At 42.3% G+C, this 14,529-nt stretch overlaps 1 protein-coding gene across 1 annotated transcript in view; it reads right to left on the reverse strand.

Annotated features, from left to right (window-relative positions):
- The window catches only part of LOC106087131 (dmX-like protein 2), a 552,769-nt gene that overhangs the window by 470,166 nt on the left and 68,074 nt on the right, over nucleotides 1–14,529 (reverse strand). The gene's annotated exons all lie outside the window — the stretch shown is intronic.

Raw genomic sequence — 14,529 nt, forward strand, 5'->3', positions numbered from 1 at the left:
AAAAGTAACATCTGATAACTGACAGAAGAAAGAATGCAATTACAGATTGAAAAAATTTGTCAACGCCGACTATATGAAAAATCCGCTATTACTTTTAGGGCAACCCAATATTTTGTATATCTGCAATGCAATATTCTTGAAACATTTATACAAAACATAAATGTACTCTTTCGGTCCAAAAAGTGCCTTTTTAGTACCATTTTAAAATTTGTTATTTCCATCCCTGACCGATACCCGAGCCCTCACCAAAATAATTATAAGAAAAATCTAAAGAAAACATTTTAAATTAATTTATTTAAAAAAAAGATTTCAGTAAATTTTTTTAAATGACGAAATTTCATATTTGTAATATTCTATTCATTAATTTATATGGACCGTACTATCGATTCAAATAAAGATTTAATGCATTTTTCTAAATTTTATGTGTTTTTTTAACTTTACAATAGCTTGAAAAAAAATCGCCCCTTAAGTCCATAACTTAGAGAATTTATATTGAGGTAGAAATTTTTTTAAATATTTTGAATTTACAAAATTTGTGTTTCACATTTTTCGTTTGATTTTTTGGATATAAAAAATTGCCCGTGCCGGGCAAAGAATCCTATCACGCTCGTCTGCAAGTACTGCTGCCTTCGCTAGGCAGGAAATTGGGCCGCACTTGCAGTGTTCGATCGGCTGGTATAAAGCGAGCGGCTGCTGTGATAATGATGTCTCGGAATTTCCTCTCGGTAACTACCACATTTGTGGGGGGTGTCAGTTCACAGAAGCGGTGATTGGCGTACTCTCTGAAGCCGACCCAACGGTTATTATTCTGATTGATAAACTTCCGGCGCTCAGAGTTTATGAAGTTCGGTGGTCTGTCGATGGTGAGAATTATGGGAAGGTGAACTGATCTCAAAGAAATGACGGCTTTACCGGTTACGTCACTAAAGAGATAAGGGATGCAACGAAAATGTCTGGCGTGGTGCTGCACATCCTCATAATCCTAGTAGAGGCTTCCTAATCCACCGTGCAAAACGTGGAGCCTTCAATCGGTCCTGCCAAAGCTATGCCACGCTGGTCGTTACCAAGGGGAGAATGCCGTGAAGTGTGATTCGCATTAAAGCCTCTTAGACCCAGGCGATTAAGGACAGACAGTAGCCCACCTCTGTCTGGCTTGTAAGCTTGGCCGTTAACTGGGTCACAACTAATAACCGGCGGTATGAACACGTTGTATAGCTCTATCTCGGCAGTACCGGACCTGACAGCTATCCCTATGCACTCCGTGTAGGGGTCACTAGCGCCAGGCGTAGGCGAGATGGTTGTATACTGTACGGAATGCTGCATCACGAAGGTCAATCCCCCAACTCCATTCCCTAAGAGATCCTTACGTAGCACATTGTATCTGTGACAACTGTGCATGCTGTAGGTGTTGGTCAGCTTTGTCTCCTAGATCGCCGCAACCAATATTTACCATTTGGTCGACCCAGTCTCGCAGATTATTACAGTTGAGTTGCAAAAATTATACACTTCCCGGCAATATTGGGGCTGGTGTGCTATTGCGTATATTGCCGTACGGGACAGGTCGGAGGGGTCACATAGTTCGACGACAAGGACGCAGGCGGCGACGACGACGACGCCTGTCACCCACTGATGTCTATGTTCGCACAGCACCTTGCAACATATTCAGTGGGACCATAGCGAAATAAGGCCAGAGCAAGGAAGGAAATGCACCTACTCCATGTACCGGTTACACCTCACCGACATCGACCGATGATGAAGGCGGTTCTGGAAAACCAAACAGAACCAGCGTTCGGGGTTCTTTTCAATCCCGGCACGGACCAGAAGCGTGTGGATGACGAACACGTACACTCAGGCGGGAGTGTACGGCCACTTGAAAAGTGGCTCAATTTTAAGGGCATCTTCGACACGTGGCCTTACACTACCTTAATGCGTGCTAACATGGAGACGCCGAACATTTACTGCGCAATATTTCCGTGACGGAACATAGCTTCACCATCGCATGGGAATTGTTGACTCAACGTTATGATTGCACGCGACAACTTATAAAGTCACATCTACGTGCGACGTAGACACAACTAATGAAACTTTTCGAGCACTTACACAGCTTGGTCGACCTACAAATCATTGGGACGACTGGTTTGTGTTTCATATCAACGAAAAGTTGGACTCAAAGACGGTAAAAGGCTGGGAGATTTCATTAAGCGATACTGCCACCGTCCCTACGTATGACTTAAATAAATACCTACAACGTCGAGTTCAAGGCCTTGAGGCAGCTGCTCCGCCAACTAAGGTAACAACAACGACCAAATGGTGTGGCCCTGTCGCACAAAAAAACCATCTGGGCTGGGTTGTGTACGGGCTTATACCTGCAAACATATTAAAAATTTAGGCGTAACCTTTTGTGCCACCATTACACTTCAATTAAAACGCTTTAGTTCAACAAATGTGGACATTTAATCAGCAAGACGACATAGTCTAATCATTCACGATGACAATGGACGAGCTGTATTGCGAGGAGTATTTTGAACGAACGACAACACGTGACGATACAGGGCGTTTCTTCGTTCACTATCCGTTAAAATTTCCTGCCAACTTTTCTGGGCTGACAGAATCTAAAGCGGATTCCTTAAAGCTATTTAATTTTCAACGTAAACCCAACATAAAGGCGCTCTATGAACAGTTCATGGCTGAATACATTTCAACGCAGCGCCAAAATACAGTTCGGGTGTGTCACTCAATGACTGTTTTCATCCCGGACCAAAACTGCAAAATGATCTAGCCGACCTGCTTTTGAGCTAGCGTTTACATCGCAACGCTTTTATAGCCGACATAGAGAAGTGCTTTCGACAAATTCGAGTTCACGACGAAGATAAGGTAAGACGCAGCCATTTAAACTACTCACTGTTACATAAGGGCTAAACTGCTCGCCGTACCTAACAATAAAAGCACTACGAACGCTTTCAAAAGAAGAAGAATCACATTTCCATCGAGCCGCGAAAATACCGCAAGAAGCATTTTATATGGACGATTGTTTACATGATGCTGATTCAGTATCTGAGACACTTGAGATCAAATGGGAGCGACACGTTATTGCAGCGTGGCTGTTTTCTACTTCGTAAGTGGAATTCGAATTCGATCGAGTTTTTACAAACAATTGGTGCCAAGGTCAACACTCGTATTGAAATCTATGGCGATATCACATTGAATCGTGAAGCTAAGGCCCTCGGCATATAATGAATTATTCATCTGACACTATTGGATACAAGATTACACTCACATCGTATGGAGAATATTAAAATTCATCGATGGGTCTACATATCTCCGCAGTCTGTCTGCTACTTGCGAGTTGTTGATCGGAACGACTGCATCACAACATCGATTTTAATAGCTAAATCAAAGTCGCGCCCCTGAAGAAGATCACAGTACCCTGCCTTGAACTAAATGCTGCACTGTTGGGTGCTACATTGGCTGTTAAAATGATCCATGCGCTCAAAATCGACAATGTGGATATCCATAGTTGGTCTGACTCAAAAACTGTGCTAAGCTGAATACGTTCAAATCCTAGTAAGCATCGACAATACATCGCAAACCGCATTACTAAAATTTAGCAGATGACTCCAGTCGACATTTGGAAATATGTTTCAACAACATGCAACCCAGCGGATGTCGCTTCAAGAGGAATATTGCCATCCGAAATCATCAACTACGATAAATGGTAGTCAGGTCCTAGTTTGTTACACCTGAATGGGCGTGACTAGTCACCTCAACCAACTCTTGTAACGACAACGGGTACAACTTTGGCGTCCACACTAAGCCATGGTGTACAGCAAAAGAGAGAGCGTCGACACTCAACTTTTGGTCCAGGTACGTACAACGTTATCACTTTTCCGACGACATCGATAGCCTTTGTCGTGGTAAAACATTACCATGCAAAAGTAAGCTACGTTAACTAAATCCACATCTTGACGCTGAGGGTGTACTGCGAATGAAAGGCAGACTTTCAAATTCTTTCTTACCAGCGGCAAGATGCACATCTAGCAAGCCGTTTACTCATTGCGGCATTGATTATGGTGGTCCCTTTAAGGTACGTAAATACAATGCAAGAGGCCACCAGTATTACAATGCATACGTTGCTTTATTTGTATGCTTCAATACACGGGATATACATATCGAGCTCGTAAGCGACATGACTATAAGCACATTTTTGCTTGCGCTTCGCTTATTTTTCGCAACTCGTGGCTACTGTACAGGAATGTACTGCGATTGTGCCACTAAGCGCTCATGGAATGCCTAAATAATATGTTAAGGAATATCGTAACCAATTAGAGGCGGGAGCACGATATGGCACTATACACGTCGTGACTTGGCACTTTATTCCACCGGGATTCCCTAAAGTCGGCGGAATTTGGAAAGCGGGTATCAAAAGCATGAAGCACCATCTAAAACGTGTCCTTGGCGTATCTACGCTAACTTTTGAGGAATTTTACATTGTCCTAAAAGAAGTTGTAGCAGTGATAAATTCAAGGCCGTTGGCGGCTTTGTCAGATGACCCCGATGACTTGGCATCTATCACGCCAGCACATATTTTGGTTGGTGGTCCTCTGATTGCACCACCTACCCCAAGTTTGCTAGAAACCAAAGCGTCTTTCTAAAATCTGAAGTTTATACAACAAATGCAACAACACTTTAGGCGAAGATGGAGCAGCTAACAGTCGCTGCTTCCAAAAAACTGCAAGTACGGCTGAGTGGCAACAAACTTGCACTGAACTCAAAGTTGGCGACCTTGTACTGCTGCGTGATGAACGTGAACCATCAGCTCAATGGCAACTGGGCCGAGTCTTGAAAGTCCATATGGGTGATGACAACCATGTCCATGTAGCGACTATTCGTACCAAAAACACTACTTTCAAGCGGGCCATCTCTAAACTTGTGGTTCTACCGGTCGAGAACTCATTGCGGTAGCTTACGTTGGGTGGTCTCTGTTTCGTCGCACTGGACGAGGTTAATTAGTTTCTGTATGGCATCATTTCGCACTAACCCAAACCCTGCCTTTACGTTTTTCTTCGTTCAGTGTGCACATTTACTCACCGCTGTGCTGCACTGACGTTTGCCAACTCTACCTTTCATATTTTTTCTGCTACTTCTTTTTTTTTCTCCTAAGTTAACATAGTTACACGTGTTTGATTTTTGCTTAGAGTTAATAAAGATTAATTAAAATAAAAAGGTTCCGCGTTTTTCACTCTTTATTTTATTTTCTAACAATACAGTATCCGATGTTCCAGGCAGTGTGGATTACACCCTATCTGAGCCGCTTTTTGATAAAAAGTACGGTACCACTATTCCTGATAGTACCGATTGGAACTACGATATCCCTGGTAACAGAAGTTATATAGACTTCTAAACGGATGGTTCCAAACTAAACGACCAGGTGAACTTTGGGGTGTACCTTAAAGATCTAGAACTGGTCATATCGAAAAGGTTACCCGACCACTGCAGTGTGTATCAAGCGGAGATCCTTGCAATTAAGGAAATTATGGAACGGCTAAGATATAATGTCATTACGACGATTTGCATACATATCTTCTCAGGCAGGCCAGGCAGCCATTAAATCCCTGGAGAACGTATTTCTGAACACCAAAACCGGGCTCCACTGTCGCAGATCTCTCAACGAGATGGCTGAACAGTTCAAAATTAGCCTGTTCTGGTTGCCAGGTCGCAGAGATATCCTAGGGAATTCTAATACTTTCATGACCAGTCCCAAAGGACAACGAATGACAGATGTTCACAATCTATACTTGAAGAGGTCTACCGTTTAGCTGTCAGACTTCTCAGTTATTGTGTCCGTCATGACAGGTCACTGTCTAATCGGAAACCATGCTGACAGACTGAAGGTTGCCAGCATCGACTTTTGCAGAAGTTGAGAGGACATCGAAGAAGAGACTAAGAACAACTTCAGTGCGCAATGTAGCCGTTTTTGGTACGTTCCTACCAAAATTGGTAGATTTTTATTCTCTTGGTAGGTTGGTAGGCTGACCTCAATTTTTGGTAGGGTTTCCAACATATAAATAACTCTAAATTATTTAACTCCCCGCCATTTCTGTTTGTTCGTTAAGAATGCAGAATAGTCCCATGAATGTATATGGGCCAAATACCCAGGGGTCTTACTGCTTAAATTTCAGGAAAATTACGAAAAGTTCTGATATTGACTGTAATTGGTACGAAGGTTAAGGGATCTCTTCCGGGTAAAAAATGCGGCTTTTGTGCGTTCAATGCCTTCAATAGGAAAACAAGGCTATGTGGCAACAGCATACAGATCTGGTCCATACGCAGATGTTGAGGGGTCCATACAGCTCACTGCAGAGCTGTAAATATATTCGGTTTTCGCGTTGAAACTCCATATAAAAAAACAAACGGGAAAATTCGCCGAAATGTGTTCGTTTCGTCATAACTTGTTTCTTCATCTAGGGAAAATTTACATTTCGGGAAGCCCATTCCGAGCAGTCGCTATGCAAAATAAACGCGATCGCCAAATTTCTAATAGTAACTGAGTGTTTGTTAGTGTTAGTGATGTTGCCCACTTGTTTTTACGCTGGGTGGAAAAAAAATTAAGTGTTTGTGGATGCATAAATAATAAACGCACAACTAGTCGTCAGACTAATTAATTAGAAAGAGACGGATAAACGGATAAATGCACAGTTCTTCCCCAGCCTTCTAGTAAAGGTGGTGTTTCTGACTCGGATTCAGACAGCGACTGTGTCAATGAAACAGTCATCGCAGCCGAATCGAGAGATGAGAGCATCGAGATGACAGCAGAACTGAGCGATGACTTTGCTAAGCTCACAAGCAGACAGACAAAGCAATCCTGAGCACGACGAAGGAGACAGAGGAGTATGTACCGGCAGCGTAATCGGGCGAAAGTGCACGATGCTGGTAGGGATAAAACTGATATTCCAAGCAATTCTACGGAAGCTGGTAAAAGAATCAGATCTCCCGAAGAGCATAACACTGCTAAAATGCTGAAGAAGAAAAAGAGCTCCCCGCTTTCGAGTACTCTGTGAAACCCTAGCCAGCCATCTCGCAATGGAGACTCCAGACAGTGTCCTGCGGAGGTAGACAAAGTCAGAACAGGAACGAAGAAAGAGCGCACGGCCCCTGAGTCTTCCTGGAGGACTGTGACTTCCAATAGGAGGCCACAGCCATCACGAAAGGAGAAGATGATCGCTGAGAATGATAAGGAGCCGCCCTCTTACGGCAGAGTGGCAAGGAAGCACAGCAGAGATGAGCTGACTTATGCAGTCATTAATATCGGCTGTGCATCCGGTAGGATTCCACCAGATTATCGGTCCCAAGAAGAGGATCTGGTTAACGATCGGATTTTTGAACATGTGTGGAACTCTGAAGAAGGTCCACCCATACAAATGATGAGCTGCGAGTTTAGTGGGGACATCTTCATGATGCGTTTTGCGTTGGCGGAATGTATTGATACCGTCAAACAGCTCGTCAGCGGTATTCACGCTCCCTGGGAGGGTGCATAGCTCGACCTGTTGAGAAAGATGGTAGTACCAACACTAAAAAGCTGGGCCAAGCCCTGGCAGAGTTTTTGAATACTAACGACCTAATAACATTTAATATTGGTACACCGCTACATTTGTTAATAGGATTAGGGAGGAGGAATTAGATGTGACGATATGTTCGGAAAATCTAATCGATGAGGTTCAGGATTGGAGGGTCTCCATGGAACACACATTTCTCTGACGAATATTGGGAAAGAGATCCGCAGACTTTTTAACAGAGCACGTCGTAAAAAGGAGGAAGTGTAATGGGAAGTGTATAACACACGGCTCAAAGAAAACAATAAGATTACCAGAGCGGCAAAACGTGCCTAGTGGAAGCTTTTCTGCGAACAGGTCGATAGCGTTAATGACGTCGCCAAGATAAAAAAGTTTCTCTCAAAAACCCATGACCAAACTGAAAATTTAGTAGACGACATGGGAGTGAGAGCAGAGACAACGAAGGACATGTTGAGGCTTTTGATGAAAACCCATTTTTCACAAGACACGAAGGAAGACACCGGAATCTTGGAATAATGACGTTGATCGAAGGTTTATAGTAAAGGAATTTATGGCCCAGACCTGATTGAAATTTTCCGGCGTTACTACAGAAAGAGGAAGACTATCTGGCGTCTCGTCTGGCCAAAATTTTCACAGCGTGCCTAAGACTTTCATATACTCCGAAAGCCTGTCAACAGGCAAGGGTAGTGTTTATACCCAAGCCCGGCAAGGCAAGTTATGCGACACCAAAGGCCTACAGACCCATAAGCCTTACGTCCTTTCTACTCAAAACCATGGAACGTATTGTGGACACCATGATAAAGAGTATGACATCCAGCGAACTGCTCAAATACAAACAGCATGCCTATGTCAAGGGAAGGTCCATGGAGAATGCCCTGAACGAGGTTGTGCATAAAATTGAAGAATCCTTCGATGCCAAAACGTACACACTGGAGGTATGCATTGACATCGAGGGGGCTTTTAATAATGTGCGGACCGACACACTGATCCAATCCTTAGACCAGTACCGGGTCGACCCGCTCTTGAGACTGGATAAACCATATGCTAAGGAACAGGTGCATAAATTGTGTATCCCATGGCATAAATATAAGGGAAAAAGTGGCACAGGGCGCGCCACAGGCGATCTTTTTATCGCCACTCCTGTAGGTGACCACCATAAATGACCTATTACAGATGCTGACTGAGGAGGCATTTGAAGCCGTATTGACAAAGACGATGTTATAATATTTCTAAGGGGTAAGGATCCGAACGAGCTATTCAGAAGAGCCGAAAGGGTCTTGCATATGGCATATGACTGGGCAAGACCCAGAGGTCTTAATGTTAACCCAGAGAAGACTGACATATGCCAGTTCACGAGGAAGACGAAGGTGGGCCCATTTAACACACCACGTTTTCTCAATAAGACGATTTCGATATCTGACAAGATCAAATACTTAGGTGTGATCTTGGGCAAGAAACTGAATTGGAAATATCACATTCAGGAGCGTACTGAGAAGGCTTACAGATGTGGGGCACTATGTAGACAAGTAGTAGGCTCGAAATGGGGCCTGAATCCGAGGATAGTCCACTGGCTCTACAGGAGCGTGATTAGACCAATACTTACTTACGCCTCAGTAGTTTGTTGCACTGCTATGGAGAAAAAGTGCAACATAAGGACCATACAACAGGTTCAGAAAACATGTTGTCTTGACACAGACGGAGCGATGAGGTCCACGCCCACCAGGGCACTGGAAACTATTCTAGATATCCGACCCATTGACATACAGATTAAGTGTGAGGCAGCCACTGCGGCTATGAGACTTAAGGTGATGGGAGAATAGAATGAGGATGGGTGCAGCTCATACCATCGCGGTATAATCGAGGCGACGATAGGAAACCTGGAAGGAAGGAAAGAGGTTTCCGATCGGATACCTGAGATGAACCTTGAGGTCGAGTGCGGGGCACAGCGGCATAGTAGCGGCAAAGTATTGGATTGACAGAACCTTGGTATTGCCATCTGGAGAAGATCATGTTACACGTATGGATCAAAGCTAGAGGACAGAGTGGGTCTGGGGGTCTACATTGAGAACCCAGGGACTAAGATCTGTTTTAAACTGGCTGACCATAATACGGTCCTGCAGGCGGAGATCCGGGCGATCAGGGAATACGTAAAGTGGTGTGGTACTAACGCGAAGACGTCGAGTGTGAACATCTTTACCGACAGTAAAATTGCAATAAGGGCAATAACAACCAGGACGGTAAGGTCACGAATAGTCTTGCAGTGTAAGAAGGAGATTAACGCCTTCTCTGAGGATGGGAAAATCCGCATCGTTTGGGTGCCGGACCATAACGGAGTAAGGGGAAATGAAAGGGCAGACGATTTGGCGGTGAAGGCCAGAAGACTGCCGTTAAAAACTTGGTCAACCCGAAGCCTTTCAGGTCGACGCCGTCCGAGTTAAGGGAGTGGGCGACGAATGCGCGTGCAACATTGTGGAACAGCGAAACGGTCGGTAGGACGGCGAAAATCCTATAGTGGATCCAGATCGTGAGAAGATGAGGCTATTACTGAAAGGAAGCAAGAAGGAGGTCAGTATAGCTGTTGGTATCATAACGGGACACAGGACTACGAGCTTATGTAAAATCGGTGCGGCAAGTGATAGCATATGTAGGGCATGCGGCGAGTATAATGAGACGTTGGAGCATTTCCTTTGTCATTGTCCGGCTTTCGCGTCCAACAGATACACTCACTTAGGTGGAGACACAATATCAGACATGAACCAACTTAGGGGAGTGGTATTGAAAACAATTAAAGATTTTGTAAGTAGCACGGAATTCCTAACTTAAAAATTTCTTTTTAGAGGTTACTTTATAGTTTTTAGAGCGCACAACAAGCCGATTACTGGCTTACGTGTGTGTTCATAGTGGCATGGGTCGGATTAATATCTGCACCCTCTTTTCAAACTAACCTAACCTAAACTCTTTCAAAACAAGCCACTCAATCAATCTGTACGAAATAATAAGGTTTGTGAAAGAATGTGTTGGTCTTGCAATTACAACAACAATATTTGGATAAAAGTGGAAGATGCTTTTGGAAAATTGTGCTTATTTAACTTATAACAGTGAAAATATCACAAAATCGAATTATTTTTACAAACAAATGCAGCGTTTGTCTCTTTTTAAATTTTTTTGTGGTTCATTATTTATTAATTACGAAGGGGTGGGTTTTGGTTTAAATTACAACAGCATACGTGACAGTACGACCCACACACTCACATTTGTGTGTACAAATGCACGTAAGCCGCTGATAAATGGTTTGATGCCATATTAATGTTTATATATAAACGGCAAATGTGGTGACCTTGTCAAATCGTCGAAAGAACGATTTTCGGAAAATTTTCCGCAAAAAAGAACGTAGTACCAGCCTTAACGGTGAAAATGGGTAATAAAAGTGAATTTCTGGGCTCAAACTATTAAATCGCGAGATCGCTTTATTCACACTTGGCACGTTTGTTCATTGAAATCGAGGCAATAATACGACCTTTATGAACTCACAAGATTTCTTATCGGGAGACCAATATGAAGGATGCTACATCAAGATGTAGGTCATCTTTGAGCTTGAGGCTATAGAGTGATTTCAACAAACAGACATATGGACATGTCTAGATCGTTTATGAATATAACGACTATCTAGTATGTATACTTTATAGGATTGAAAATGTATAACTTGATGTGATTCAAATGGAATGACAAAATTGTCAACGCTTCGGTGGTATGTATAAAAACATATACCCCATTTTTGACTTGTAGAACATTTGGTAGGCTTTGTTCGCATTGGTAGGATTTTTCTTAAGTTTTGGTAGGAAATAATTTTCTTGAGTGGCAACACTGGTCAGAAGGAGTTCCACTTTAGGTTCTCATTTTTTTGAAAACCTGTCTGATTTAGCGGATGTGAACATTCGCAAGTTGTTGGGCTTTTTAAAGAGATAAGGATGGTTCAACGATAGGAACTAGAATGCATCTTCCTTTTTCTGTTCCTGTGGTATCACAATGGACGAAAACGTCTAAGTGAGTCTAATGACAGATTGCCACTTAAACCTAACCCAACCTAACCTAGGTAAAATGGAATTAGCAACTATCGGCAACAAAGTGGAACTACAAAAGCGGTTGTTAGAGAAATTTGAATGCCGTAAAATTGACATTAACGAATATGAGTTCGACAGTAAGGTCGATCTCGATATATCGATTAGAGGTGATGTTAGCGGCGAGGAAGTTTCGAAAGTAGCTGCAAGTGGTGTGAGGTTCGCAGCAATGCTAGCCGACATTAGCAAAATGTTGGAAGACAATTCTAGAAAGGTGAAAGAAAATTATGGAAGAAAATTTTAACAGACCAATTCTGAAAACTCCCTGGGAATAAACTCCCAGGGAATTAATTTCTCCCACTAATAAAATCCTCCTATTCTGATTGAATGGGAGAGGAAATTTTTGGGAGAGGGAATTTCGAATTATCGAAAACAGCTGTTTTATTTTGGCTAAACATTTTATTATTATTTTTGGAAAAAGAACATAAAATGGAAAAATAAACAAAAATGAGTTATAAAGGTTGATAAAAAAGTTTACAAATATGTTTACTGTTGCTTTTGTAATGTCTGTTTTAATTTTTCTATTTTAATAGTGCACAATTATGGCCTACAGCTTGTCACCATATTTATGTGTTGTGATAACAACTTTCGTCTTCATCCAACAACCGTTGGCTACGTTAGATGCTTCCAGAGTGGTCTGGTAGACAGATTAATTGTGGCGTGTTGTCCCTGGTTGCATGCGCAGCACACATCCTGCATGTTGGCGCTTTACCTTGCCAAAAGGAGTTAAGGTGTCTGAATCGTATGAATGCTGTGGTGGTTTGCCTGATAAGCTGTCTTATCTAAAGGCCTACATTTATGGAACTAGAACTTAAAATCTAACCGACATTTCCGGCCGGCGGCCGCTTTTCTTGGTGGTTGGGACGGCTGCTGGACATAGTGCTGCCGGAATGCGACTTATGGACTTATTCTTACTCCTGTGGAGTAAATGCTGTCAAATGTGCCGACAAGTATCTTTGAATAATTGCCCAGTAACATTCCATTAAGGAACAGGCAGAAGACTTCTTGCACATCATTGAGTGCAGCCCGATTCTACTTTAAACTCAATGATAAGGAACCTCATTTAAGTATCCGACTCGGAAGGGAGTGCCAATGAAATTAAAAAACTTAAGAAAATCTTCTATGGTGTGTACATGACATATTTAAACCGGGAGAACCTAACAAAATTTGTACTTGTTTTTGATGAAAAAGTTAAAACTAATTTCCATATATTTTAAATTGTTCGTAAGTAATAAGAAATTTTTTTTTTAGCATAAAATTCACATTTTTTATCCTTTTTCCAAAGATTTATCGCCTTATTCTCCCTTTTTTATCGATTCAGAATAGCTATTTTTTTTTCCTGGGAGAGATTTCCTTTTTCGAAGTTTGTTTAGAATAAGGGAAAGGGGATTAGGGAAAAAACTCCCAGATAATTGTTATTCAGAATAGGGGAAAAGGGAGTAGGGAATAAACTCCCAGGGAATAGTTATTCAGAATAGGGCTTTAAGAAAATGGTGGATGAAAATTCTAGTAAAATAATGGAAGACAATTCTAGAAAGATGGAAGGAAAAGACTGGAGGAAAGATTCTTAGAAAACTCTACAACTGTGGACGAGAAACTCCAAGAAATTTCTCAATTTATGAACCGAAGAGTGGTAAACGTGGAAGGCCAAATTTAGGAACTAGATAATAAAATCTTTACTCATGACGAGAAGCTTCTGGACATCGATAAGAAAATTTCGGAACTGGAAATCAAAGGTGGTCCATTGTGGGTTATCGACAGTGCCACTAAAATCACATGTCCAGCGTTTGATGGATCACCGGCATTTGATGCCTTCAAATTCCAGTTAAAGACTGTAGCCTCCCGAAATTCATGAAATGACAAAGACACTTGAACTCTTGCTGGCATTAAAGGAAAGTGCAGTCGAAGTAACACAAAGTATTCCCGCCGCCGCTTGAAACAGCTATAGCGAAATACAGGATTAAATTCTACAGGATTTCGCAACTGAAGTCGAGCGAATGATACTACCGACATACCCAAGAAAAAGCCATCCGTTGGTTGACCGTAAGAATATTGAGACTTTCGTCAACGGTATCCAGGACCAAGAAATTAAATGTGTAACATATGCGCCACAATATGCTACGTTCGTGTCATTTGCGCTTGCACAAGAGACGGCGAGAATAATTGCAAAGCCCTAGATTCACTAGATGCGTAAATTGAATACCGAGTACGATGATTCAAACACTCTAATTGATTCATTCAAAGAAGCAATGAAGCAGACAATGGACGAATTTAAACGAGAATCAAGCAAATCAAACATAAAATGCTACAATTGTGATAAAGTTGGACACTAGCCCGAGAATGTAGAGCTAAGCGCAAACGTTCCAGATCGACATCGACACCTCCAACACAGGGTAACAAAAGAGTGACTCAAAATTCATAAATTGAGTAATCTTTAAACTAAATCGACCTAGTCCAACGGGGCATGAGCTGGCTCCCATAGATTATGGCCCCACAATTTCCATAGCCATAGTTCAACAGTTCAATAACGACAGGCATATCTTGACGTTGGAGTGAGATTGCGTACGGCCAAGGGGGAGCCCCCAACAGTCAAATACAAGGCTGTTGTGAAGATGACTATGCCACTCTGATTGAGATATCTCCAGAACATGTATTCTGAACGCATTAACCGCTTCTTCAGGTTTCGAAAAACTTTAACCTCTCATTTTATTTTTATCCGCAAACGATGAGTTTATAGTGGCCGATCGAAGTCATAAAAATTTTGTCGATATTATGATTGCCTTCGGTCTTAACCTGGATATGAAGCATCGTGCCATGACCTGGTACCGTTGAAAGTGGGT

The sequence above is a fragment of the Stomoxys calcitrans genome, chromosome 4 (genome assembly GCF_963082655.1).
Source record: "Stomoxys calcitrans chromosome 4, idStoCalc2.1, whole genome shotgun sequence".
Taxonomy (NCBI): domain Eukaryota; kingdom Metazoa; phylum Arthropoda; class Insecta; order Diptera; family Muscidae; genus Stomoxys; species Stomoxys calcitrans.